Source organism: Lissotriton vulgaris, chromosome 1_1, assembly GCF_964263255.1.
Source record: "Lissotriton vulgaris chromosome 1_1, aLisVul1.2, whole genome shotgun sequence".
In the NCBI taxonomy this organism is placed as follows: domain Eukaryota; kingdom Metazoa; phylum Chordata; class Amphibia; order Caudata; family Salamandridae; genus Lissotriton; species Lissotriton vulgaris.
Genome location: NC_141685.1, coordinates 1946860641 through 1946888133, shown reverse-complemented (window position 1 = coordinate 1946888133; position 27493 = coordinate 1946860641).

Here is a 27493-nt window from a genome sequence, read left to right as displayed (position 1 = left end):
GCTATGTAGGCGCTTATTATTACATATATGCCACCCCTAAGGTAGGCACAGGAAGCCTCATGGGCAGGGTGCAGTATATTGAAATGTTAGGCCATGTACTGGTGTGTTTTACTTGTCCTAATATTGAAAGACTGCTAAATTTGTATTCCACTATTGCAAGGCCTATCTGTCCCATAGGGGATTGCCTTAAAGTATCTTTTAGGTGTAATTTCCCACCAGGAGTAGATAGAGACATGGAGTTTGGGGTCCCTAAACTCACAATTTAAAAATACATCTTTTTGTGGAGTTTTTAAATTGCTTGTTTGAAAATGCCTCTTTTAGAACATGAGCATTTTCTTGCTCAACCATTCTGTGCCTCTGCCTGTCTGTGGAATCCACATATGGGTTGGTTGACAGTTGGGCTCTTGTGCATTCACTGTAGACAGTCGCACAAAGGGAGCTGAGCTGTGCCTTGCATTTCCTGATGGCCAATCACCAGGCTGATGGGCCTACCTTCGCTAGAGTGGTGGGAGGAGTTTTCACTGACACCTAAATAGGGCTATGCCTGTCCTCACACAAAGCTGTCTCTACCCCTCAGTAGTGTGCCTGGAGTGAGGCAGGGAAAGGCAGGGTTTTGTACACTTCACAGACTTTTCTTTGAAGTCTGCCTACTTCAAAGGCAGAAACTGGTATAAATACTAGAGCTGTGACACCACAACTTCAGAACTCTTCTGGATTGAGGACATTGAGTTTATTGGCAGGAGGGACTACCACTTTGCTGTTTTCTTTGCTGTGTTGGTCTGCTGCTTCTGTATTGGGCTCTGAAAGGACTGAACTTTGCTTTCTGTACCCTGCCATCCTAGGTTCTCAAAGGGCTTGAGTTGAGCTGGCTTCCTATTGCAGAAGTCTCAGGGACATCAAACATTTCCTCCACATCTTGTGACCAACACCTGGACCCATCTGCTGTGAGTCCTGCATTGCCAAGTGGTGCCAAAACCAGTCCTGGGAACTGAGTGACTATGCTGTAATCCTAAGGTCCTCAATGCTGCTGCTTGCACTGAAGCCGTAATCACTGCTCGTGAAGAGCATGACACATCAAACACAATGACATCGCAATGCGGTCAGGTTTTTAAGTTTAACCTTGCAACATGTATATCTTTACATGTTTATGTTGGATTTTTAATATTTTGGTTTCGTTTAACTCAGATAAATATGGGCTATTTTTCTAAACTGGTATGGAGTCCTTTTGTAGTGTTTCACTGTGTTAATGTGTGTGTGTGTGTACACATGCAGTCACTCACGCTGACCATGCCATAAGGGATGCAATATTTGAGATCATAAGCAGTGCATTATGGGGGTCGTAAGTTATAATTAGCTGAGATGACTATAACGGTACAAAAGGGGGTGGTGATGGACGGAGCATCTGAACTAATCAAACACTCACAGCCAGTCAACAGATCTGGGTTTAATCCATCACCATTCTTTAGCCCACTCTGCCACCCCAGTTCAGACATGGTCATATGCAAATCAGTCTGACCATGTGCCTCATGGGAACAGTCCAGCCCGAACTGCCAAGCCATGCCTTCCCTGGACCGCAAACAAGATTCCAAGGACCGGTTTCTGGCATTTCAGCCATCTTCAGCCCGGCTTCCTGCCTTGAATCCAGTGGCAAAGTGAGCAAGGGACTCACGTCTGAGCATACCCTGCCAACTTATGGCGAACAAAGCGGTACAAAAGGGGGTGGTGCTAAAGAGTGGGCTAAAGAACGTTGATGGATTAAACCCAGATCTGTTGACTGGGTGTGAGTGTTTGATTGGTTCAGATGCTCCGTCCATCACCACCCCCTTTTGTACCGCTTTTAGATTATTTATTTTGCTCATTGCCTGTAGCTACTGTTTGCATAGGAGGTGCCTTTTTTGTTTCTTTAATACCTTTGGCACAGTGTATCCAATCTGCATACAATTTTTCAAAAAAAGTTTGCCCACATTGTTTTCTTCATGCGCTGATCCATCAAGTGGGGGCTAATAAAAAGAGGGTCCCAAAAGGGCAATTTCCCATATTAGTTTTCATTGGAAACGTTGCTCTCTGATACAGAAAAGAAACAGCTAAATGGAATTACATAAAATTTGGCCAAAAGTTATAACTTTAGTCAAAACGTATGATTTTGTGATTTGGTGTAAATCTGAATAAGTGGTTTAAAAACATAGCATTTAATAAGGTACTGGGTCTGGGTATGAAAGGGTATTAATGCTGGTAAAATGTTTAAGATATTTAAGACTATGTTGTTGGTATCCATATATGATCTGACCCATTCAAAGTGGATGGGTAAATCCTCACTGGCTGGCCCCAACATGGAGAATATGTTCTAGCAGCCAATAGAGGACTCCTGAATAAAATGAAGGGCCACACAATGGTGCAGGGTGGGTACACCTTGACCCCCAGGGCCATGTGAATGGGCCAGGAGTTCTAAACAGCACCTCATGGTTCCTAGTACAGTGGGTCATGTGGATCATAATGACATGAAAAGCAGTGCTCTTCTTCTGGAGCTTTTTGAAACCCCAAGAAGGCCCAGACCCTGGGTGTTGAAGCAAGGAGATAAAATGAACTATGGCGGCTGGGGGGGGCATGCGTGGTGCCGCCTCCCCATGATGCTATTAGCCCTTGATGCCCTCATGTCTCCAGCAGCAAAATAAGAGAAAATAAGTGCCACTGTATTCTATCAATATCTGCCCCTATTGCACCATCTCCCCAGGGATCAAGACGGACGTAAGCCAGGTGACCCTCCCACTCCCATACCCATGTCTTACCACAGGCGAGAAGAATGCTGTATTCTGCTTCCACCTTCAGTCACCACAGGCAAGAACAGAAAGGGATGCAGCCTCCCGCAAAGCATGGAGAGAGTCAGCAGGGGCTGAAAGGGGCTTTGGAGCTCCTCCAATGAAAAATTGATGGTGTGGTTGTCCCCAGTAGGAGAGGGGCACCCAGTATTAAATGAATAAATAAATAAATATGCACTTGCACCCCAGCAGCTACGTCAAAGGGCCTCCACATCAAAGTGGCACCACTGGGGCTCTGAATGTCCCATAAGCCCTTGTGAGGGCTTTTTCTAATTTCCCTATTCCAATTTTGTTTGTGGGGCCAGAAGGAGTGTGGCATTCCCCACATGAGTACCTTTCAAAGTCAGCCTAATCCTCCTAGGGGTTAAATTGGTGTCACTAGGGACGTTTTCACACATATTCAAGCACTCCAAGAGCGTGAACTCTTGCTCAGAGGAGTAGGGACTCCTGGCGCATTTTATTGTCACCTCAAACATTGGGTTTCAGCCATGATGCCATGATGTCATACCTAAGGTGACATTTAAATGCTTCGCTCCAGCAAATTTAGAGTGCGGTCTGATCTTTTTCCATATATTCCTTAACTTTATTTTTTATAAGGCAATAGAGCGGCATTCGTGCAGCATGCTCCTCTCGGAGTTGGTTAGGTGGCAGCTTGCACCTCACTCATCAATCCAGAGCTCCCACTAAATTCAGAAGAAGAAACCGCACTCGGGCCATTCCAAAATATCTTTTTTATAACAAAGCACCAGAATAGGAACCGGTTTGGCTAGCGCCTTGGTGAACAAGTATTGTGGAAATGAACCACAGAAAGTCTGTGCCCTCTGGCGTGATAAAAGAGGATCCATAAGACTGACTTTACTGTGCTGTGGACCTTCACGGCCCCCCCCACAAGTCTCTAATATGGTGCATTGCTAATTGCATCTAAGGGGCGCACTTTGAAAGAGAGGAGGCATGCAGCTAGTGACTACGTTCACTTCCTCCTCCCTAACGCCCTGTCATAAATATAATTGATGTAGCTTTCTCCTGCTTGGGGCAGTTTCCTTTCTAGGACACAGGGAAAGCCGTGTTAATCTGTTCTGAAGTTGAGAGAGCTGGAAATCACTAACAATTAATGCATTATTTTTTTTAGATTATTTCTGGGTAAACAATTTGCATAACGCATTTATAAATCACTTTGTGCTTTACAAAGAGCACCCCCCCCCCCCAGTGTGATGTCTGTGCCATTCCATCAGAAGCTACACATTTTGTCGATCTCTGAATAATGGAAAATGCATCACAAAATGCCAGAGTGTCAGTGCCCCTGAAATAAAGGGTAGAGGGCATAGCTGATTTAACCTGTTTACTTAATAGTGCTAATTACATTTGTATATTCCGTCTGCGTAGTTTTCTAGGTCCTATGCCCAACTAAATGTTGTTTCTTTGAATAAAACACACACATGCAAATAAGTTAATTGCCTCAATTAGACGCTCTATTCCCTTGATATATGTTAACCATCGTTTGCATCTGCTTAATCAACTGAGTCATTCATTTTCATAAATTAGACCTTAACATTTAGCCACCCTTCACTGGAGAAAATAAAACTTTAAGAATGGCCTCCTCCCTGATTACTTGGTTTAGTCCATCAATCATGATTATGGGCCTGATACAGTATATAAGGGATTTAATCAATTGTTAAACCACATTCTGCAGTGGACTGTGAAGAGCAGTTAATGTATAGATATTAGAGGTTAAACTGCAGATTCCATCAAGTGATCCTGAAGGCAGCCGGGGAGGAGAAGAAGAGAGGAAGGGCATCGAGTGAGGACGCTTTATCACCGGGCGCTGACAGCGTGCCAGGGGGGGGGACTTTACAAATACAGATACTAGCCCAGGCTTGAAAGGAAAGCAGCCGGCATGCACAGACAGCGAGCAGGTGAGCCATCCTATCAGAAAGGGAGAAGAGAGAGAGGACAAAGAAAGTATGGATGGATGGAAAGAGAGAGATTGCTCAAGGAGACGAAGGGAGCGGTCTGATTTGAGCCTTTTTGCCAGGGCTGCTTCTGGTTCCACAGTCCGGCCCTGGAGAAATGTATTGACTTCCGAAGCTTTGTGCTATGGAGCACATCACACAGCAAATGTGTTGCTGCATTACAATACATTATCCCCAAATCAGTATTAGGGCTTCAAAGTGCAGTCCTATTCACCTTACAGAGGCAGCTAAATATTTGGTGCATCATTTCCCCCCATACACCCTTCTCATAATATTGGAGAATATACTTATCGACTTATCAGTATGCAGGGCAGCAATGAACGAAGAGGAGCTTATGCTTGATGCAGAGTTAGAAGAATGGAATAAGAATGTTATAAAACCATATGCTTGCATGAAACAAATTGATCACAGTTTGCTATAAAAGCACAAGTTAATTAAATTCAGCAAAAACACTAAGGGGCATATTATCAAGAACTGCGATAAAATTATCGCCGCTTTAGCCGCAGGAAACTGCCGCTAAAACGGCGATGATGGGCTTGAGAATATGCCCTTGTGAATTCCCATAGCAGCCCAGGTTACCACCAGAACCTGGGCTTCTATGGGAATTCACAAAGGCATATTATCAAGCCCATTATCGCCGTTTTAGTGGCAGTTTCCTGCTGCTAAAGAGGCGATAATTTTATCGCCGTTCTTGATAATATGCTCCATGATACGATATGCATCTTCAAGAACACAAATAACTAAGAAACGCATTATACTCTAGTGCAAAATACCAACACTACGTATGGCACAGCACATATTAATGCAGAAATTCGCCGCGTACCAGCCAGGCATTACAAACATAATTAGAAACACAATAACTTACTTTAAGTTAATCAGTCATGCAAAGTTCTGTTAATGCAAAATGTACATACCCTATACCTTATTCCCTCAAAACGGGCTGCAACGCATATTTCCTGGCACAGCCGTACCCCGGACAGAACAACATAATGTGTGAGACTGTTTCAAAGCAGTTTCCAGAATGCCCTTGATTGAGTGGCTTTCTCATCTATTTCTCTGCTACTTATTAATGGCTTCCCTTCCTGTTCTTTGTTAGTCCCGCTTCTGGAGTGTAGGAAATTGGGTTTTTATTTGAGGGGGTGAAAACCTTTCTCAAGCAACAACCACAATATCTGTCATGGTGAACCATAGAAGTCACTATTTTGACCTGTGCTTAAGACTTTAGTACTTTGGCACAAAATCAATAAGGCTTAGCTTACAGGCAATGTGTTAAATATTTATGTAGCACAAAAATAGCAATAAAGTGAAAACACAACACAATAAAACTCCCACAATTTAGAAAATCAGAGAACATTTTTATAAACAATTTGACACTAAAACAAATTAAACCAAATCAGTAGAACAGCAGTTATACATTTTTAAAGCTTTTAGTCAAAATTAGCACTGAAAATATCAAAGTGCCAACTGCAGGCATCTAATCATGCGAGACCGGGGCAGAGCCGAAAGTAATAGTTGACTGTGATGGAGCGCGGTTCGGATATGAGGTGATTGGACCTGTTCACGGCTTACTTTCAGACTTAGGAATTTTAAAGAAAAATGTATCAGAAGGTAAAGTCCAGTGGGGCAAAGTAGCCAGTGGCATCCAAGGAGGAGGGGTCAATGTCAGAGAGCCTGGATGAAGTTGCGGTGATGATTTCTAAGTTTGGACTTTGTCACTTTTTTGGAAATTGAAAACCTTCAACGGAACGAAGCTGCAGGCTGTAGCTGATAAGGGCTTCACAAGGCCATCCACCCTTCTGAAGAGGGGCCACTGAACAGGATTTGCTGCTGCGGAGAAGAACGTAGCAGGAGCTACTGCAAAGTCAGGCTGACTGACGATGCACCTTGAGAGGATCGGCGAACAAGTAGATCCCGGTTTCCTGTTAGTTCTCAGATTACTTTTTGGTGGCACATTTTTTAAGTTTCAAGTTTGGGTTTTTGGGCTGTTGGGCACATTTAGGACTGCTGCAAATCTCACACATCGCCTGCTATAAGTTAATGTACTCATGTTAAATGTAAACTATTTTGCACTTCATACTTTGGGTCACACAGTGCCTTAAATGAAGTCTCTTGTGTTCAGGCTTGGCCATAGCTTACTATTTCTCCATTAATATGTTTTTTTTTTAACTCAACTCTGTTTATAGCCACAACCTTTCTAATGGTAAAACAATTCCTCCATAATTACAAAAATTCTGAACTTCTCTACCCTTCCAAACGTTAAGAGCTTTCCAACTCTTCCTTCTTGAAAAATAAGTCTGGTCATTAACGAGCCACAGACAGGGGCGGAACAAACGCCCCCGCGGTGGGGGGTGGGGGCCCACTCTCTTTGGTAAATGAAGGGTGCAAGGCAGAGGGGAAAAGGGTGCAAGGCAGAGAGGAGAAGAGTGCAAGGCAGAGGGGAGAAGGTTGCAAGGCAGAGGGGAGAAGGGTGCAAGGCGGAGTGGAGAAGGGTGCAAGGCAGAGAGGAGAAGGGTGCAAGGCGGAGAGGAGAAGGGTGCAAGGCGGAGGGGAGAAGGGTGCAAGGCGGAGGGGAGAAGGGTGCAAGGCAGAGGGGAGAAGGGGAGAAGGGTGCAAGGCAGAGGGGAGAAGGGTGCAAGACAGAGAGGAGAAGGCCGCATGGGGGAGCGGAGAATGGGGCAAGGCAGAGGGGAGAATGGTGCAAGGTAGAAAAGGGTGCAAGGCGGAGGTGGAGTAGGGTGGAAGGCAGAGGGGAGAAGGGTGCAAGGCAGAGGGGAGAAGGGTGCAAGGCAGAGGGTAGAAGGGTGCAAGGCAGAGGGTAGAAGGGTGCAAGGTAGAGAAGGGTGCAAGGCAGAGGAGGAGAAGGGTGCAAGGCGGAGGGGGAGAAGGGTGCAGGGCGGAGGGGGAGAAGGGTTCAAGGCAGAGGGGAGAAGGGGGCAAGGCAGAGGGGAGAAGGGTGCAAGGCAGAGTGGAAAAGGGTGCAAGGCAGAGGGGAGAATGGTGCAAGGTAGAAAAGGGTGCAAGGCGGAGGGGAGAAGGGTGCAAGGGGGAGGGAGAGAAGGGTGCAAGGGGGAGGGCGAGAAGGGTGCAAGGCAGAGGAGAAGAGTGCAAGGGGGATGGTGATGAAGTGAAGAATGTGCCCCCCGAAACATTTCTGCGAACGTCCATGGCAACGCACACTACTTTGTGAGAGAGAGTGGAGTGAGAGAGATAGTGGAGTGAGAGATAGTGGAGTGAGAGAGAGTGGAGAGAGAGAGAGAGTGGGAAGACAGTGGAGGGAGAGAGAGAGAGAGAGAGAGTAGATAGAGAGTAGAGAGAGAGAGTAGAGAGAGAGAGTAGAGAGAGAGAGTGGAGAGAGAGACAGTGAAGAGCGAAAGTGGAGAGCGAGAGTGGAGAGCGAGAGTGGAGAGCGAGAGTGGAGAGAGAGAGTGGAGAGAGAGAGAGTGGAGAGAGAGAGAGAGTGGAGAGAGAGAGACAGTGGAGAGAGAGTGGAGAGAGAGAGAGTGGAGAGAGAGAGAGTGGAGAGAGAGAGAGTAGAGAGAGAGAGAGAGTAGAGAGAGTGGAGAGAGTAGAGAGAGTGGAGACAGTGGAGAGAGAGACAGTGGAGAGAGAGTGGAGAGAGAGTGGAGAGAGAGAGAGAGAGAGAGAGAGAGAGAGAGAGAGAGTATGTAGAGAGAGTGGAGAGACAGTTGAGAGAGAGAGAGTGGAGAGAGAGAAAGTGGAGAGCGAGAGTGGAGAAAGAGAAAGTGGAGAGAGAGAGTAGAGAAAGAGAGAGTGGAGAGAGAGTGGAGAGAGAGAGTGGAGAGAGAGAGCGTGGAGAGAGAGTGAGAGTGGAGAGAGAGAGTGGAGAGAGAGAGAGAGAGAGAGTGGAGAGAGAGAAAGTGGAGAGAGCGGAGAGAGAGAGCGGGGAGAGAGAGAGTGGAGAGAGAGAGTAGAGGGAGAGAGGAGAGAGAGAGAGAGTGAAGCGAGAGTGGAGAGAGAGTGGATTGAGAGAGTAGAGAGAGTAGAGAGAGAGAGTAGAGAGAGTGGAGAGAGTAGAGAGAGAGAAGGGAGAGAGAGTGGAGAGAGAGTGGAGTGAGACAGTAGAGAGAGAGTGGAGAGAGTAGAGAGAGGGAGAGACAGTGGAGAGACAGTGGAGAGAGAGAGAGTGGAGAGAGAGAGTGGAGAAAGTGAGAGAGTGGAGAGACAGTGGAGGGAGAGACAGTGGAGGGAGAGACAGTGGAAAGAGAGTGGAGAGAGAGACAGTGGAGATAGAGTGGACAGAGTTGAGAGAGAGAGAGATAGAGTGGAGAGAGAGTAGAGACTGATTGACTCAGAGACTGAATACTGACTGACGGAGAGACTGACTGGCTGAGAAACTGACAGAGAGAGAGACTGACTGACTGAGAGAGACTGGCTGACTGACTGACAGACTGAGAGAGATAGAGAGACTGACAGAGAGAGAGAGAGACCGACCGACCGACTGACTGACTGACAGACTGACAGATATAGAGAGAGACTGACAGACTGACTGACTGACAGACTGACTGACTGAGAGAGACTGAATGACAGAGAGAGAGACTGACTGACTGACTGAGAGAGAGAGACTGATTGACTGAGAGAGAGAGACTGACAGACTGAGAGAGAGAGAGAGAGAGAGAGAGAGAGAGAGAGAGAGAGAGAGAGAGACTGTGATGGAATTGGGGTCAAAGTGTGTATAAAGCTATGCAATGCCTCTTAAGATTGCTATCGTCTACTAATAAAAATGTATGATCAAAATGTGCTCTTTGTAGTTACATCTGCTTTTGAAATATTGCATTGTCGCATTGTCTAATGTTTTAAAACGGAAAGCAGAAGGAGCAGTGGAGGCGCTTTTGTCAAAAATGAACGATGAGTGGGCCCGATGTTGTATATCATGACAGGAGTCTGCATCAGGAAACCCACCTAAAATTGGGCAAACTTCCCCGGCGTACTGATGGCAGGGACCCTGTAATGAATGGACCACCACCTATGATAGCCTGCTGGCAGACTACGCCCAACCTTTAACTTCACCATCCAGTGTTACTTATAACGGCTGTATTGGTGACAGTGGCGTAACAATAGCCCGCATCCCCTGCAGTATGGCGGGTCGCTGGCCTTAGTGCTCTAGACTGGCATGGAAGATGGGAGGGGGGCTCCCTCCATGTAGTTTGCAGGGGGATCCCCTCAAGTTTCGTTACGCCACTGATCCTAGCATTCACACCACAGATATCCCGCAGATAAATGTGCCCTGCCGAAAATAAAGCTACAATTCCACCACGCGGGCTCTTGCAGTTTAATTGTGCGAATTATTTTGTTAAACTGTGGTGTTTACCTGCTGATTAGCGCTAATCCCAGATGCCGAACACAAACCAACTATATTCCCTGTCCTGCTACTAGATAAATAAAGGCACAGCTGACAGCATAAACACACCCTCTAATCTAAAGTAAATACGGTGCACCATTTAGGTCTGACCAGTTCCTATAAAGTATAACAAGCATTGGTACAGCCAATAGGTCTCGCCTTTGGGACCTCATAAGTGTCTAGCCAGAGCTATTGGATTTGCCAATGTTTTTAAGTTGTGTAGTAGAGCAGTGTGGCTGCTATGCTGCATGTTGAAAACTTACAATAAAAAAAGTGTTATAAGCAATTTTGTAACCTTGTATATAACTAAGAAGACATTATGTACAACTGAACGACCCTATTGAAAAAAAGAATTACATAAAAAATATCTTCTACGTTTTTTTGTCCTTGCAATGCTGCAACTTTTTCCTGCCTGTTCTAAAGCTGGTTTGTTATAGTTAGGTCTCGCGTGGCGTCGGGTGCGCACATGCGCACTCGAGCTTGCGAGATTTAATGATTTGGAGTAGCAAGGTTAAGCCCCGCCCCTCTTCTCCATTGGCTGGCCTCATTAATGGCGGCCAGCCATTGGAGAAGAGGTCCCAGTGACGTCATTCTTTGTATCTTAGCCCATATTTTGTCGGATTGGGGGGCGTGTTTTTGACATTCTTTCTACCTAGTGACGTTCTTAGTCAAAAACATGCCGCCCAGTCTGAAAAGGAGAGGGCTTCGAGATGGCGAGCGCTTGTTTTAGGACTTGTGCTCTGGGTGCGGTGACACAGAGGTCATGCCCGTTCTCCTCCTCATTAAAAGCAAATTTGCTTTTATCCAAGATGATTTTGACCTAGCCCTGCACGCGCATAATGATCCATTAGGTCACTCGACTGCAGTGGCAGTGAGGGCCGGAGGAGTCATGGCCACGTTTCATTTTCAGACGAACAGCCTGTTGCGGCCGGATGAAACCCCCGTCAGCGGCAGCGGCAAATGGACGCATTGAGCTCACTTCATCACCTGCCCATGCACGTGTGTGGATTTATAACCCATCGTCCCAGTCCTCCCTCCCCCCCTTATATTGCCCTGTAGACCTGTTATCTGCTGATGGGATATAACATAAACTGCATCTTCGAAAATTGCGTTATCCATTCTCCGCACCTAAGAGCTTAGCAGTAAAGCAAATTCCTGGGTGCACGTGCATAGGACATTTGTAAAGGGCGCGTGCCAGCGTTGGAACTACAGATGTCGGATTACAGCGCATTGTTGATTGTAACTTGAGATCGAACATCATTCCGCAGACGGTAATTGAACTTTTTTTCGAGTCTCCCATAGCATTCCGGTCGTTGTACTTTCAAATATTTTTCTTGTTGATTGCTTTGGATCGATAGCAATGTCCTGAGAGGGGAAATCAGCCCGTGGAGGCGCCCTGATACTGAACAATTTACAAAGTAGCCTTTAGTCGAATTACACTGTCACCAAGACTATTCTACCGAAGAACGGAAAAAGAGTGAAACACGTGTCAGTGGTTCTGAAAGTTTTAAATGCTGCAAATTGAGGTGTGTATGTTCCTACAGGTACCACAGTGCAATGCGTTTGGATAAGGAGTGGAAGGCTACTATGTTATGGCCACTTGATGTGCACCCACAAATAAATATTGGAAGAATGAATTCGAAAATGTTTAAATTACATTAACTGGAAAAGAATGGAAGGCATGAATAAATTCGACTTCATCCCAGCCTTACTTGTGCTTCAGGTTGAAAGGTTCACTGCATGCGGATCAGCGTGACTGCAGCTACGGCATACACTCAGTATTTCATATCGTGTTCCTAGTATTAACAAGTAAGAGCTAGGCCTTGACTTTTTTCATATATGATTACACATTACTGAAAGCACAATTTATTCCCAATTCGCAGAGGGCAAAAGGGGATATCAAGGGTCCCATTGAATAGGATTGCGCCATTGCCAGTATGCGTTTGCACACACATTTCCTGATTACACAGAATTACACTGATGCAATTTTGCACCAACATTTAGACCCATTGATATTTTAAACATTTGGCCTCTAAAGCGAAAATTAAATTTTTAATGATACACAAGTGTGTAAGATCAAACACTGCTACATTGGTGATGTTGCGTTTCAGGAATGTGCTACTCAATTTAAAGTGATCGATGGTCTGTTACATTAGTTGAGCGGTATTTCTTTTTAATTACCATCTCTCTTTGCCAAGTACGTGTTTTCCATTATGTGACGAACCATTGTTTCTTAATTATGGGACTATAATCATTTTCAGTTTTGTCATCCTTTTTTTAAAGCCGATTATAAGGATGTGTTGGACGGGATTTGTGTGCACAGAATGGAAACACTTTTTCCCTGCCATCACCTCCCCTCGCCCCCCCGGTTTAACACTCTGAGCGCGAAAGTCCACGAGGAAGAAATTACGAGTTTTGTGCCCTCTGGAGGAAGTTTATACTGCGTTGTTTGTTCTTGGCATGCAAAGGAATGTTTTGACGATCTTGCTTTTACACAAAAGTACATTTCTCAAATGTGTGCCCTGTAGCTACAGCACTTCTAGAATGGGACAGCAGAGTTTCAGGGATAAAATAAAGGAGTAGTGCGCCTGAAAAACGATATTGTGCGTCCATGGCATTTTCTGCATTAAAGGAATTTGACGTACTCACCACATAGTCCGTCACCCATGTAATTTGCAGATTTTAACAGTAAAAATGTTGTTAGGATCAACTGTTCAGAAGTCGTTAAAATGTGTGCAATGTTGCTCCAGACACTTAATGAAAGTAAACTGATAACCATCAGCTATTAATTTCTGTAATCAGACATTTAATAATGAGGTGACAGTAGTGTTCAGACAGTGTAAAGATTCCCATGTGATGGACTTGAGGAATAACCTACTTATCTACTACCTACTGGGTCGGGAGCTCTCAATGTTCACACACAACTCCGGATCGGGACGATCAACCCACTGAGCTATGTTGGTCCAACTGATGTGGTCCTCTGTTTGAACGCGTAACACCACAAGGTTCAAAGTGGAGAACATATTTTATAGCCCGGTCACCAGCAGGGGAAGGGCAAAACGGGCGTGGGTTTGAGGCAGATGGACTGTGAAGAGAGGGGCTGGGAGGGGGACAGGTGCTGAGCGGGGGGTGTCTGTGGGCCCGAACCCCCAGGGGAGTGCAGAACGTGTGACTTAAAAACGCACAGCTCTGCAGCAGCGGCCTGCTCTACCTACTGGGGCGGGAGCTCTCAATGTTCACTCACAACTCCGGATCGGGATGATCAACCCACTGAGCTATGTTAGTCCTACTGAAACCTATGACGGGAAGGTTATACGCATATCTCTGCAGCTGACACTTCAACCGACTGAACTGAGGCTTTTCCTGTTTACATTTCATGTTTTGCCTCATCTAAGTTTTCTCAAGAGTTTTTAAACTACATTGGGTCTTGGAATTATGCTCTGGGGCTCTGTGTATGTGTGTGTGGCTCTGTGTGTGTGTGGCTCTGTGTGTGTGTGGCTCTGTGTGTGTGTGTGGCTCTGTGTGTGTGTGTGGCTTGGTGTGTTTGGCTCTGTGTGTGTGGGGGGCTGTGTGTGTGTGTGTGTGTGTGTGTGTGTGTGGCTGTGTGTGTGGCTCCATGTGTGTGTATGTGGCTCTGTGTGTCTGTGTGTGTTTGGCTCTGTTTGTCTATGTGTGTTTGGCTCTGTCTGTGTGTGTCTGGCTCTGTGTGTGTGAGAGAGACAGCAGTGTGAGAAAGACAGCCGTGTGAGAGAGACAGCCTGTGAGAGACCTCTTATTTATGTTTTGGTTTTTGAAACATAAATAAAACGCATTGTTATTTGCAATGTCAATAGCTCAAACTTGCGTAAATACGCGACCTATTGCATTGCAGATGCAATAGGTCTCACATTTGCGAGAGATTAAGCTATTGGCATTGTAAATGACAATGCCATTTATTTATCTGTTTTCAAAACCAACACATACATAAAACTATTGCCATTTACTATGCCAATAGCTCTAACTTTTGCAAAGGCGAGACCGTTGCATTGTAAATGCTTGTTATTTCTTTGTTATGGGGTGGACAAACAATGGGAGGGTGGAGGCTGGGAAATAGTACCTGAATTACAACACGAGCAGTGGACGGACACTAGGGGAGAAGCAACAGATGCCAGATTCTGATGGCAGACTGAGGTGGTGCTGGGTGATGTTGAAGTGGTGGTACAGTGGTGCGGAGGTGATGCTCAGGTGGTGCTGAATGATATTCAGGTGGTGCTGAGTGATGCTGAGTTGGTGGTGGTGGTGTGCTGGTGCGGAGGTGATGCTAAATGATACTAATGTGATGCTGATGTGGTGCTGAATTATGCTATTGGGCTCAGTCAAGCTCAGGTGGTGCTCAGGTGGTGCAGAGCTGGTGCTCAGAATGAGCTGAGTGATACTGAGGTAGTGCTGCGCTGATGTTGAACTGGTGCTGAACTGCTGCTGCTGTGGGGCTACGCTGGTGCTGGTTCACTAATGCAGAGGTGATACTGTACTGATTTCAAGATGGTGCTGTGCTGATGCCGAGATTGTGCTGTGCTTACATTGAGGTGGTGCTGAGGAGGTGCTGCACTAGTGCTGAGGGGGTGCTGCACTAGTTGGGGTGCACTTATGAGGTGGTGGTGCTCTGCTGATGCTGAGATGGTGCTGTGCTGATGGGGAGGTGTGCGGAGTGATGCTGTGGTTGTGCCCAGTCATGCTGAGGTTGTGGTGCTACGCTGGTGCTCAGAGACTACCGAGTGCAGAGTGATGCTGAGGTGGTGTTGAGCTGGGGTTATGCTGCACTGATGCTGAAATATAAAAGGCAAACAAAAGTTGTGAGCACGGGCACCCTTGCTGTGTTCCGGAAGAAATTGAAAACTAAGAGGATGTTTGGCCAGCCAAACGTATACAGGCAGTAGGGGAATGATAGAGAGACTTTAGAGCGGTTACGATACCTGGGCCAAAACCTTTTCTAGCTAAAGACTCCCACATATAGGGCCAAGAAACCCTGTCAAATGCTTTTTCAGCATCCAACAGGGTTACACCTATTGTGGAGCTAGTTGCTTGTGCCCAATCTAGAAATGCAATTAGCCGCCGGACATGGTCGGCCGTGTCACGTCCAGGAATAAAACCATGCTGAAATTCGGAAACAAGAGGTGCAATTATACGAGAAAGACGTGACGCTAAGATCTTAGAATATAACTTACTATCAGCGTTAATAAGCGATATAGGCCTGTATGAAGAAGGCATTGACGGAGGCTTGTCCTTTTTAAGAAAAATAGTAATTATTGAGTTCCTCCAAGAGAAAGGTGCATTCCCTTTTTGAGCTTCTAAAAAAACTGCTGTTAGTTCTTTTTTAAGGCTGATCGGAAGGTCCTGAAAAATTCCAGAGGAATAGCATCCGGGCCAACTGCTTTGCCCAATGCTAATGATGTCAAAGATAACTCAATCTCTTCCCATGTAATTGGTGTATCTAATTCCTAGATCTGATCTGGTTTTAGGATAGAGTTTTCAATGTTAATACTAAAATCTGCTACTTTTTCAGGAATTCCATAGGTAATATCCTCTGTATATAGTTTACTATAAAATTCACAAAAAGTCTCTAATATTTCAGCAGGTTTATCATGCAATTGCCCCGACTCATCCAGAATACTATCTATCCTTGCCGCAACCTCCTTCTGCCGAAGTCTTTTGGCCAATATACGTCCTGAATTTTCTCCCACCTCATACATCTCAGATCTATACGCTGCAACCTGTAGAGCTAATTTTGTAGCAACGTTCTGATACAATATCGCTTTTTGTATAGCTAGGTCTTTCAGAATTTGATCAGTGCTCGCCCCTCTACCACATGCTGTCATCAGTTGAATTTCGATATCTCTTAATTTTCCCATCTCAGTATCATATGCCTTCCGCTTTTCGCGCTGCTTGTTAATTGTATAACATAATGTTTCTCCCCTAATTCCCGATTTAAATGCGTCACATACCACCAGAACCAATGCAGATTCATGATTAATCTTAAAGAACTCATATATCCATTTCCCCATCTGCTCGACATAAAGATGTTCAAATAATAGTTTACATTCGAAGGTCCAGGTTCTCGGGGAAGATCTATAATTCGTATCTAGCTCTAAGATAATAGGGTTGTGGACAGAAATTATTTTGGGAAGAATATCAAACCTAACATCATTAGCATTATTAAAAAATCCAGCAGTTATAAAAAAATAATCTAGACGGAAATGTTTTTGATGAGGAAGAAAAAAAAGTACTCCCTGGGGCACCCATTCCCTTTAAATAGCCTACATCTACTAGGCCAAATTCTTTAATGATCCCTTTGGTAGCTCTAAAGACTTTGATTTTCTTTCCCCGATAAAGATAGTTACCAGTTATATCCTCCTTTCCATCCAAATGAAGATTAAAATCCCCACACAAGACTAGAGGGGAAGGCCACATTGCTAACTCTACACTAAACTGATTAAACATATTAGGATCATCCAAATTAGGACCGTAAATAGTGCAGATAGTCAAATATAAGCCTTCCATAAACACTTCACAAATTACCCAGCGACCAAAGGGATCTTCTTTCACCCGCTTACATGCCCCTAACCCAGATCTTTTCAACACCGCCGCACCTCTTGTAGTTGTGCCCTGCCGCGTACAGCCTACTAGTTCAAGGCCTAGATCTTTAAGCCAGTTCCTGTTATTCCATGGTATATGAGTCTCTTGTATACATAATACATCAATTTTCATAGATTTAAGCATTTGAAACATCATTCCCCTTTTCCTTCTATCATTTAGCCCACAGATATTCCAAGAGCATATCGTAAATTACCCTTTCTTAAAGTGAATTAGACCAGAGTTAGTAGGAAATTCGGTCCTGACATTACATAAAAAGAGAAACAAAAGCTTTACAATTTTGAAATCTTTATCAAGAAAATCTTGGCTCTAGTTTATACTTAATACTCTTTCTCTGTTATTCCTTGCCCCCCCACTCCCAACCCACCCTTCCTCCCCTGAACCCCACCCAACCCCACCCCAAAACCCACCCATATGAGACAAAAGGACTGAACAGTCCACGTTGTGATGGAGAGAAAGGCTGATTGCCCCCCACCGAGCATCCCCAACACTCAAAACAAGAGAAAGAGAGAAAAAAAAGATTACCTAAAGCATGTTTGTAAATTGAATAAACATTGGTCCGCAAAATCATTAACCAACAATCTGTCTAGAAAGCCACAAGCAGCAATCTCTGACAAGAAAAACTGTGTTTTCACTTTATAAACAATCTTTAACTTTGAAGGATTCAATACAAATGCCAAGGCTCCCTTGGCTTGGAACTGTGGTATAAGCTGCCGCAAGTGCCACCTCTGCTGGACCGTAGCCTGGCAATAATCAGGACGAACAAAAAACTCAACCCCCTTCTCCTTCCTCTTGCAATCTGGTCTTGCTAAATCATATAGGGCGTCTTGTGATAAGAAATTATTTAAACAGATCAGAATAGCTCTAGGTTTCTTTTCCGAGGGTCTAGTACCACTACGCTTGTAGAAGGGGAATCGGTGGACTCTTTGTAATTCAACCCCCCACTTCCATTGTATTAACTCAGGAAAAGCTTCTGAGAACAGTTCCTGGATATATTGTCGAATGTTACTCCCTTCTGCTCCTTCGGGGATACCTAACACTCGGAGGTTAACCCTCCTCGCTCTGTTCTCCAAGTCAATTAGTTTCCAATTGACATCATCCCTAAGAGCAGCTAAGGAGGCGACTTCAGCTTTCTGTTGCACCATTTCATCTTCAACTGAAGATATTCTGGCTTCCGTCTCACCAACCCGCGTAGACAGTTCTTTAGTCGTCTTGATAACCCAACGTACTGTGTTCTGCAATTTACGCACAGCTCCTTGAATGCGCAAAGCTTCTGCTTTTGTCTCCTCCCGATGCATTGTAATTGCTTGGAGAATCGTAGCTAAAGTAACCTCGCTCTCACCCTCAGTCTCAGTCTGATCATCCATATAAGAATTAGAAAAAGCATCCCCAAATACGCCAGTTGTGCCAGTTGTACCAGTTATTCTGAGTGATTTGGGTTCAGCTGGAGGGGGGCCAGTGTAGGAGATCCATCATTTTCACAGCCCTCTCTAGACAAGGCTTGGGGCCCGGACAATAGTACTGCCGGGCTGGCTTTAAGTACTGTATTGCCCTCCATAAGGCTGCCTTCGTCCTCCTCAAAAGCAACTGAGCTTGTTAAGCTCCTATCGTCTGGCCAGTCAGTTTCACCACTCTCTGCATCCAATAAATTTGACAAATCTGACATGGAATAGAATTTACCAGCAGAGTCTACATCAGATATTCCTTGGCACAAAATCCCGGTATCAGTAGCTGCTATCATATCCATATCTGCATTAGAAATATCGTCCCTGTTTACTGCCTCCGCCTCCACCTCCACCTCTAGCGTCTTCTTTTGCAGAGTATTTGACTGTGTATATTTTTGTAGATCAACAGTTTCAGTTAGGGGGATATCTTGAGCAACAGTCTTACCTTTAAGCTACGTCTTTTTTTAAAACATTCCCGGGATTTTAGGTCTCGTCACTCCATGCTCAGCATCAGCTCTACCCAGGGTCATAGAGTGTGGTCGAGCTCTTTGGTCAGCAGAGCTGTTTCGAACTTCATCTCCCTCAGCACCGCTGGAAACCACCCTTTCTGGGTGCACCGCATTCTCGGGAGCGCCGCCACCAGCCCCCCCTGCCGTAGCTGCAGCAACTGTCGCTCGAGTGCAGGGTCCTTTCCCTGCATTACCGGTGGCGTTCTTCGGCACCATTGACCTAGTTGTGCACGATGCCGCGATCCACCGCGGGTCTTCCAGGTAACTGACTGCCTGCATGGGAAATGTCAGTGCCTGGAGAATAGCTGGCGAGAGTGTCTCAAGATGGCAACGAGTCCTTACAATCAGCGTACTGGTGATCGAGCGATGGAACAGCCGCCGATAACTCCGCTGAAGCCGCCAGAACCGCTGAAACCGGGAAAACGGGAGAAGACGTTCAACATAACAGTAGGTATTGTCAGAATCCTTGCAATCCTTACATAGCTCACTAGAGTGGTTGGGGGAAATCCTCAGTGAGGAGCACCAAGAACGCCTGCCTCACTCGGACAGCACTGTGACCGCCATCTTGCCTCCTTGCATGTTTTCATAAGCATTTTCTATTTAATATTTCCATTTCTTTCTCTCTCGTAAATGTCTTTGTTCACATAAAGAAAGTTTTTTAATTCATGCTCCCCACACGTTTAACACTACTTCATTTTTTTACACGTATTGTTCTTCATTTTGCACTTTTTCACTAATGGTTCTAACATGTGCTTTGTTTTACAATTATTCACTAAAAATTGGTGACCCATACATGTTTTCACACTATTAGTCATTGTTTTATTAGTAAGACAAATATGCGTAGATTTAATCAAGCAACATTTCATTTAGCAAAATCATGTTTCATCAGAACCAATAAAATTTTGCCCATAACATCATCTTGGTGTGCGTTATAACCTCTTGGTGTGTGTAATATTACACAAGAGAGCCCGAGAATGCACAATCAATAATAAAACTAAGCCCCAATCCTTCCCTTCCAACGACGGCCTAAAATTTGACAACACGTTTTTTTCACAGTCTAATACTGTTATGTAACCCTCTCTTTACAGCAAGTCAATGCTGTGGGGACTATTCTTACCCGTACTACTCGCTTCCCCCGGCTGGTCACCTGTCTGGTGGCCACCATCTTTTGGTCCCCCGCCGAGTCCAGCTAGCAAAGTGAGAAATCTAGGCGTCATCTTCGATGCTGGCCTCAATTTTATGGCACATGCGAATAAAACTGCGGCTTCAGCTCATATGAAATTGAGAATGATTAGGAAAATACTACCTTTCCTACCGAACACGGCCGGGAAAACACTGGTCAGCTCACTAGTCCTGTCCTCCTTGGACTATTGTAACGCTCTATTCTTAAATGCCCAAGTCCGAGTGACAAATAAGATGCAGTCAATCCAAAATGCAGCCGCACGAATGCTGGCTGGGATCCCCAAGTTCGCATCAAATTCAAATCGCTGTGTATTGTTTACAAGTCACTCAATAATCAAGGTCCCCACTTTCTCAAACAGAATCTTCTCCATCATGTCCCAACCCGATCTCTTCGTTCCTCTATTCAGAACCTCTTGGCTGTGCCTCGCACTAGAACAGTCACCTGGGGCGACAGGCGTTTCCTGGTTGCCGCCCCTAGACTCTGGAACACCCTTCCTGCACATATCCGAGCAAGTCCCTCCCTGTTCACTTTCCGCAAACAGCTAAAGACGTGGTTATTTGACCAATAGCCTTGTATATCTTCTTTACCCCAGTTGCTGATCCATCCCTTAATTAGCGCCGAGACGCCCACGGGTATTCGCCGCGCTCTACAAATGTCAATAAATAAATAAATAAATAAATAAATAAATACCCTACCCAGACGTGGCTGCCCGGCAATCTCAAAGACTATAGGTAGGCTGTAAACTTGAACGCTATTATAATCGCTGTTCTCCACCAGTTAGGCATTGCAGTTGTTGACCTTCTCACTCCAGTGCTCTTGCTGAGGCTCCTCTTCTTGGCCCCCCTGGCTTCAACGGCTTCTTGTGCCTTGTCTTGGTCCATGTCTTCCATGCTAATGTGCCTCTTCATCTTGGAAAGAGCCAGTGCGTTGGGCCGCAGCGGGTGTTGTCAGAGACAACTTCTTGAGAGAGGGGGAGCATTCTTTCATTTAGCATGAACATGGAAAAGGGACAGAAAAGCAAAGAACCCAGTCATAATGGCATCTGACTAATGTATTTTTTCTACCATATTCTCTGCAGTGATATATGAAAGCAAGCTTTGTTATGATTATACATTTATTTATGTGACTGTAAATAAGAATTTAAATAAAACATTTGGACTTATTTTATCCATTTTGAAAATATTGCTTGGCTGAGAAAAACATTTTGTTATACATATTTTAATAGGAGTTTTTTTTCAATATCAAGACTACATTTTATACTGAGATGGTAGTCTTTTTTTAGTGGTAATTTGTTACACAAACTAGTTTTTTTTCCATATTAAGATGGCCGGCAATAAAACACGAGCACAGTCTATCTTTTACAAATGCACATAGGTACGTGGGTTGGATAATGGTGAAGCAATGTAAATTAGAATGCCTGTAGAAAAGCATGTAACATGCACACCACTGCTCGCTCCTTTGGCAATACTCCATGGGAGTGAACTTTTGAAAAAAGGTGTTACATGCAACCACCATTAGCCATTTGCAGGCCACAATTTTTTAAGGACACACACAAAGGTCAATCCAAAGTGTGAGAGGAGTCAGAACCCCACAAAGTATCTACATCAGATCGCCTACGGCTTGACCTAAAAATGTACTTGCCTTGTGATTTAAAATTAAATGAAGGCCAAAGCAGAAAGAACACATTTTTATGTAACCCTCTGGGGAAGAACCGTTTGTAACAAAATAAATAGTATGAGACGGATTCAAGTCTTATTACATTTTTATCTCCATTTCAACTTAAAAATATCAGGTGAGTTATCAGTTGGATTATGAAAAAGGTAGTCCATGTCTTCCAATAGAAAGTACAGCATTTGTTAAGGTATTTCTTTATGCATCTTCAGTGTTTTGAGAAAATGTTCACCAGATCAGGCTCTAAGTGCAGTACAATGTAACACAAAGTATTCTTCAAGGCTGTAATTTGCATTACCTTTAATTTATAGGTTTGATTTTTAGTAGCGGGGTTTCTACAGCTTCAGGATTGTACAAAAGAAAAGTAAGTATCCTGAGAAACTAAAAGGATCCAATCTGTGTTGCTCTCTCCATCTTTCCCTAATGGGTGTGGCAAATACTTGCAGACACTGGACAACGAACTCCCCATGAAAAGTGAGAGATAAATTCTGAGCACTGAAGAAATTTCTGTTCTCACAGGGAAAGTAATTCTAAGATTTTCTGTAAACACACTTGTACATGTATTCCTTATTAACTTTGGGAGGTTGAACCTATTGAAATTTACTGGAAGAAAAATGCTGTGAAATCTCAGTACAGAAGGAGGTATTTAACGTACCCAGTAAATAATGCAATTCCAGTATCAGTATATACTGGGTACAATAAATACCCCCTCTTTAATAGGGGTTGCTTCGACAAGGAGAACGGAAGGAGAAGGGGGCTCCAACCTTAACTTACCACCAAGTGCTAACCCTTCTGTGATTGTCATGACCATTGTTTCTCTATTGCCTGTGGACCTGACTGAATCAACCACTGAGCTGAAAAATAAGGTCACCCATTGGCTCAGTTCAAAGACCAACTCTAGGGCCTGGACTGCAGACAATAGTCTAATGTTACGGACAGTGGGATGGCTTCAGCAGGGACTATGTCATAATTAATTTCAAATTGCTAAGGACTGTTGCTGATCTGCTGTTTGGGTTTCAGATGGGCTGTTTAAGTCTAGCCAGATTCAACTCCTGACTTTTGTCTTATTTCTCAAGAAACTTGGCTCAATCTTGGAGATGCCCTGCCGTACCACTCTGTGGGAAGTCAAACTTGGGAGCTCCCACATTTAAGTGCTTTGAGCCCCTTTCCACCTTTGCGGAGGTGGGCTGACTGTTTGAGACAGGTGATAGTCATTGTGAGCATGAAGCCCCCATATTGAACTCTAATCAACTCTGTGCTGCATGATTACCCTGAATTATTTCTCCCTAGGCAATGCCTCCTGTTTCTATGCTGGTTTAGACCTGCCTTTGTGGAATTAACTCCTTAAATAAAGCCGCTGTTTGACCACTCAATCTCAGAGTTCTCAGCTGGAACATTGCAAGGGTCAAAGCTAAGCTGGGATCTCAAATATGGCTGGATATGGTGAAGCAATTTGACATAGTACTACTAAAGGAGACGTGGGTCAGAGGAGGTGTTCTGTGATGGCGATATTAGCTTTTCTCAGCCCGCTTTACAGTCTACCTCAGGGGGGGGCCAGTGCTGGTCTGTAGCCTGGTTTATGGTCACTCTGAGCTTCTCCGTATCCTGCCTCAATACAGGCAGTAGATTCCTCCAGGCATTTCATCTGAAATGGGCACCCAAACCTGGGTTATTTGATGTGAATTTTTATAATGATGATTTATCTGTTAAAACTGATAGGATTTCAAGAGTTAGAGTGGTTGTGAACGGTAGTAGGATTTGAGTCCTTGGGGAACGAAGTATCCATTTTTGTTTCACCTTTCTCGTCTAAGAACTTGTTGAGCAAGGCTGGATCTGTGAACACAGAAGGGGTGCCTAGTGAGATAATCCTGAACTTTGCAGGAGCAATGAATGAACCTTGTAGACCAGCTGTTTTCATTTTAGTACATAGGTTTAAAAAACCTTTACATGTTTCAACAATCAACTTTGAGTAGTCCTGAGAGATGAAGATTTTTGTGCCTTTCCATAGTATGTGGTTGTGCTTCCTCATGTGGTTCAGTATAAGATCTACATGTTGATATCTTAGTGGCTTGTTCACTAAGGGTTGAGGTGTTTTGTGATCAGGAGACAACGGTGTTGGGACCCTGTGGGCCCAGTCAAACTCCAGATCCTTGTCGAATTTTAAGTTGATTGCCTTGGTGAACCATGGTCTGAATCTTCTTCACCTTCTGGCATGCCAAAAAGGCGTAAGTTACAACGCCTGTTCCTGTCTTCTAATTCGGATACGTCTTTAGCAAAAGAACAGGATGCGTTACTGGGTTTTTGAATGGTCTTTTTCATTGTATTCTGGTTGTCCTCCAGGTAGCTGATCCTGCTTTCCGCCTCTGCAATTCTGGAGCTTGTTTCCTTCATATCTTGGCGAATGGCTGCAAATTCATTCTGCATGATGTCAATATCTATTTTTGTTGATTTAGCCAGGAAACGTTAAGTCTTTTTACAAATTCACTGTAATACTCATGACTAAGTGTGTCTGTATCTATTCTTGCAAAAAGAAGGGATCTGTATCAATTGCTTAATTTTATAATGACTCATTATATGCACAGTATTTCCCTCTCCCCCTGAATGTACCCTGCGTTTCTCACTGTATATTTATTTATTTTATCACTGTCTATCTCTGGTTGCAAAATGTAATAAAATATATTGAACAAAAAAAACTGATAGGAATTGTTCAGTTCTTTTCTCTTTTAATGATTCACTTAGTACCAGTTCTTTGCGTATAGGAGATATTTGTAATATGTTAGATGCAGGTGATTTAAATGCTAAGCTGGGGGTTTGTTTAGATTTGATTGAACCGTATTCTTCAGATTTTTCTTGTTATCTTCCCGCTCAAGATCATGATGCTTGGGTAACTATGTTATTTCCAATCTTGGCCTGTTCCAATTTGTGTAATGCCTTTGATTTCCTGGGTTCTGATATTTCTACAGCTGCCACCTTTAAGGTAGAGGTCAGTGTTCTACTATTGACTACATCTTTATATCCAGGAGTTTGTCCTCTAGTGTTGTTGAAGTTGGTGTCATTACCAATACCTTTATTGGTCATACTTGTTAGACCTAGCATCTTTTGGCGGGATTTCCCTTGTCTTTTTGCTTCTTATGTGCTGCATTTCATTTTTGCTGGTTTTAGGACTTTTGGCACTTTACCACTGCTGACCCGTGCTAAAGTGGGAGTACTTCCTGTGTAAATTATATTGATGATTGGTTTATCCATGATTGGCATATTTGATTGACTAGTAAATACCTAGTAAAGTGCACCAGGTATGCCCGGTGCCTATAAATCAAATGGTACTAGTGGGCCTGCAGCACTGATTGCGCCACCCACATGAGTAGCCCTTCAAACATGTCTAAGATCTGGCACTGCAGTGTCTGTGTGTGCAGATTTAAACTGCCATTTTGACCTGGCAAGTGCTCCCACTTTCCAGGCCCAGACCTTCCCTTTTACTACGTGTTACTCACCCCTAACGCAGGCCCAAGGCAGCCCCATGGTCAGGGAGCAGCGTATGTTAAAGATAGGACATGTATGGTTATGTTCTACATGTCCTAATTGTGAAATACTGCTCATTTTGTTTTTAACGATTGCAAGGACTATCTCTCCCATAAAGCAACATGGGGATTACCTTGAAATATCTTTTAAGTGTAATTTCCCATTGGGAGCAGATATAGATTTGGAGTTTAGGGTCTCTGACCTCACAATTTAAAAATACATCTTTTATTGAAGTTGATTTTTAAATTGTGTTTGAAAATGCCACTTTTAGATGGATGGATGACGTTACAAGCATACATTCACAACGTATACCATCACAATGAAACTTTTACAACGCAGGATCTATTACAACGCATGCCATTACAATGCATTCCATTACAACACAGCTGCTATTACAACGCATGCCATTACAACGTAAGTATGGGTAAGTATATATATATTTTTTAATTAATAGGAATGTAATAGTAGTGTAAGTGTTGGATAGTGTAGGGGTTAAAATTACTATTCTAACTCCAGTGCGGTGTAATAGTAGGGTAAGTGTTGGATAGTGTAGGGGTTAAAATTACTATTCTAACTCCAGGGGGGCGTAATAGTAGGGTAAGTGTTGGATGGTGTAGGGGTTAAAATTTAATTAAATACTTACCCATACTTACGTTGTAATGGCATGCGTTGTAATAGCAGCTGCGTTGTAATGGCATGCATTGTAATGGCATGTGTGGTAATGGTAGTGCGTTGTTTTAGTTGTGTTGTAATGGCTGTTTCCCCTTTTGGATCTGTGGCTGGGGGTGAGTGTCTGAAAAGTTTCAGTGCTCTGTCCATCATCTCCTTGTGTTTGCTTTGTTCGCCTTAAGTTGGCAGAGTATGCCCAGACGTGTGACCTTTGCTCACTTTGCCACTGGATTCAAGCTAGCCCAGCTGATGAGGGCTGTTAGCCTGAAACCTGTCCCAGGATGCTTGTTTCCAGTCCAGGGAAGGCATGACTAGGCAGTTCGGGCAGGACTGTTCCCATGAGGCACAGGGTCAAGACTGATTTGCATATAGCTGTGTCTGAACTGGGGTGGCAAAGTGAGCTAAAGAACAATGATGGATTCATCCCAGATCTGTGACTGCGGGTGAGTGTCTGAAACGTTTCAGTGCTCTGTCCATCATCTCCTTGTGTTTGCTTTGTTCACCCTAAGTTGGCAGGGTATGCCCAGATGTGGGTCCCTTGCTCACTTTGCCACTGGATTCAAGCTAGCCCAGCTGATGAGGCCTGTTAGCCCAAAACCGGTCCCAGGATGCTTGCTTCTGGTCCAGGGAAGACATGGCTTGGCAGTTCGGGTTGGACTGTTCCCATGAGCCACAGGGTCAAGACTGATTTGCATATAGCTGTATCTGAGCTGGGGTGGCGAAGTGAACTAAAGAATGATGATGGATTCAACCCAGATCAGTGGCTGGGGGTGAGTGTCTGAAAATTTTCAGCGCTCCATCCATCATCTCCTTGTGTTTTCTTTTAGAAAGCGAACATTCTGGAAAGGGGCGACCACTCGGTCCCCCCGAACGTATGGCAGGGTGCCCGGATCCCCCCGGGAAACCATTTTGGGCGGGGGGCGTGTCTCGGCTGGTATGCCCGAAGCGGCGTAGCCGGGGCGCGCCTTTTCCCGCCCAAGAAGGGGTTGTCCTAGACACCTACACCGTTGGTCACGCCCCGTAGGCGTACCAGAGGAGGGTACACGCCCTCCCGAAGAGGAATAAAAGGAGCAACAATCCAGAGAAGCATCCTCTTGTTCCTGTGCTTGGAAGCTGCACCCTCTTGTTGCACGTGAGCCCTAGACGGAACAAGGAGCAATTTTGAGAACTTGTAATTTTTTGTGTTTCTCTTCCAGGAGCCTTCTCTCCCAGCCCGGATCCAGGACCTCGTCGAGCAGCTAAGCAGCAAGGGTCGAGTCTCTGACAACGATGCCTGGCAAGAAGGTCGGAAAGAAGGCAGGGACGGAGCAGATGCTCCGCATGTTGGTGAAAGACATGGCAAATATGAAAAAGCAAATGGCGGCAATGAATAATACGGGCAGACCGAAGAAGGTCATCGGACCAGCATTGCCGGGAGTAGTCCCCGCAGGGAGAGGTAAAAGGGCCAGGAATAGGGCGGCAGGGGGGGAGTCCCCAGTTCCTGAGTCACTCCCGGTAAGCCCAGTTAGTCCAGTCGAGGCCCCGGTACCTGTACCGATCCCGGATGCAGGCCAACCGATTCCGGTAGTAGTTACGCCCACCAGCGAGGAGGAAATGCCTCCTGAGTTGGCCGCCCAGTTGGCCGCATGGCTTGGAAAGAATACCGAGGGTGCAGCGGCGCCTGGAGACACGGCCAAAGAGGCTAGGTTACTAATGAAGCAGTTGCGGCAATCGCGAGATGCT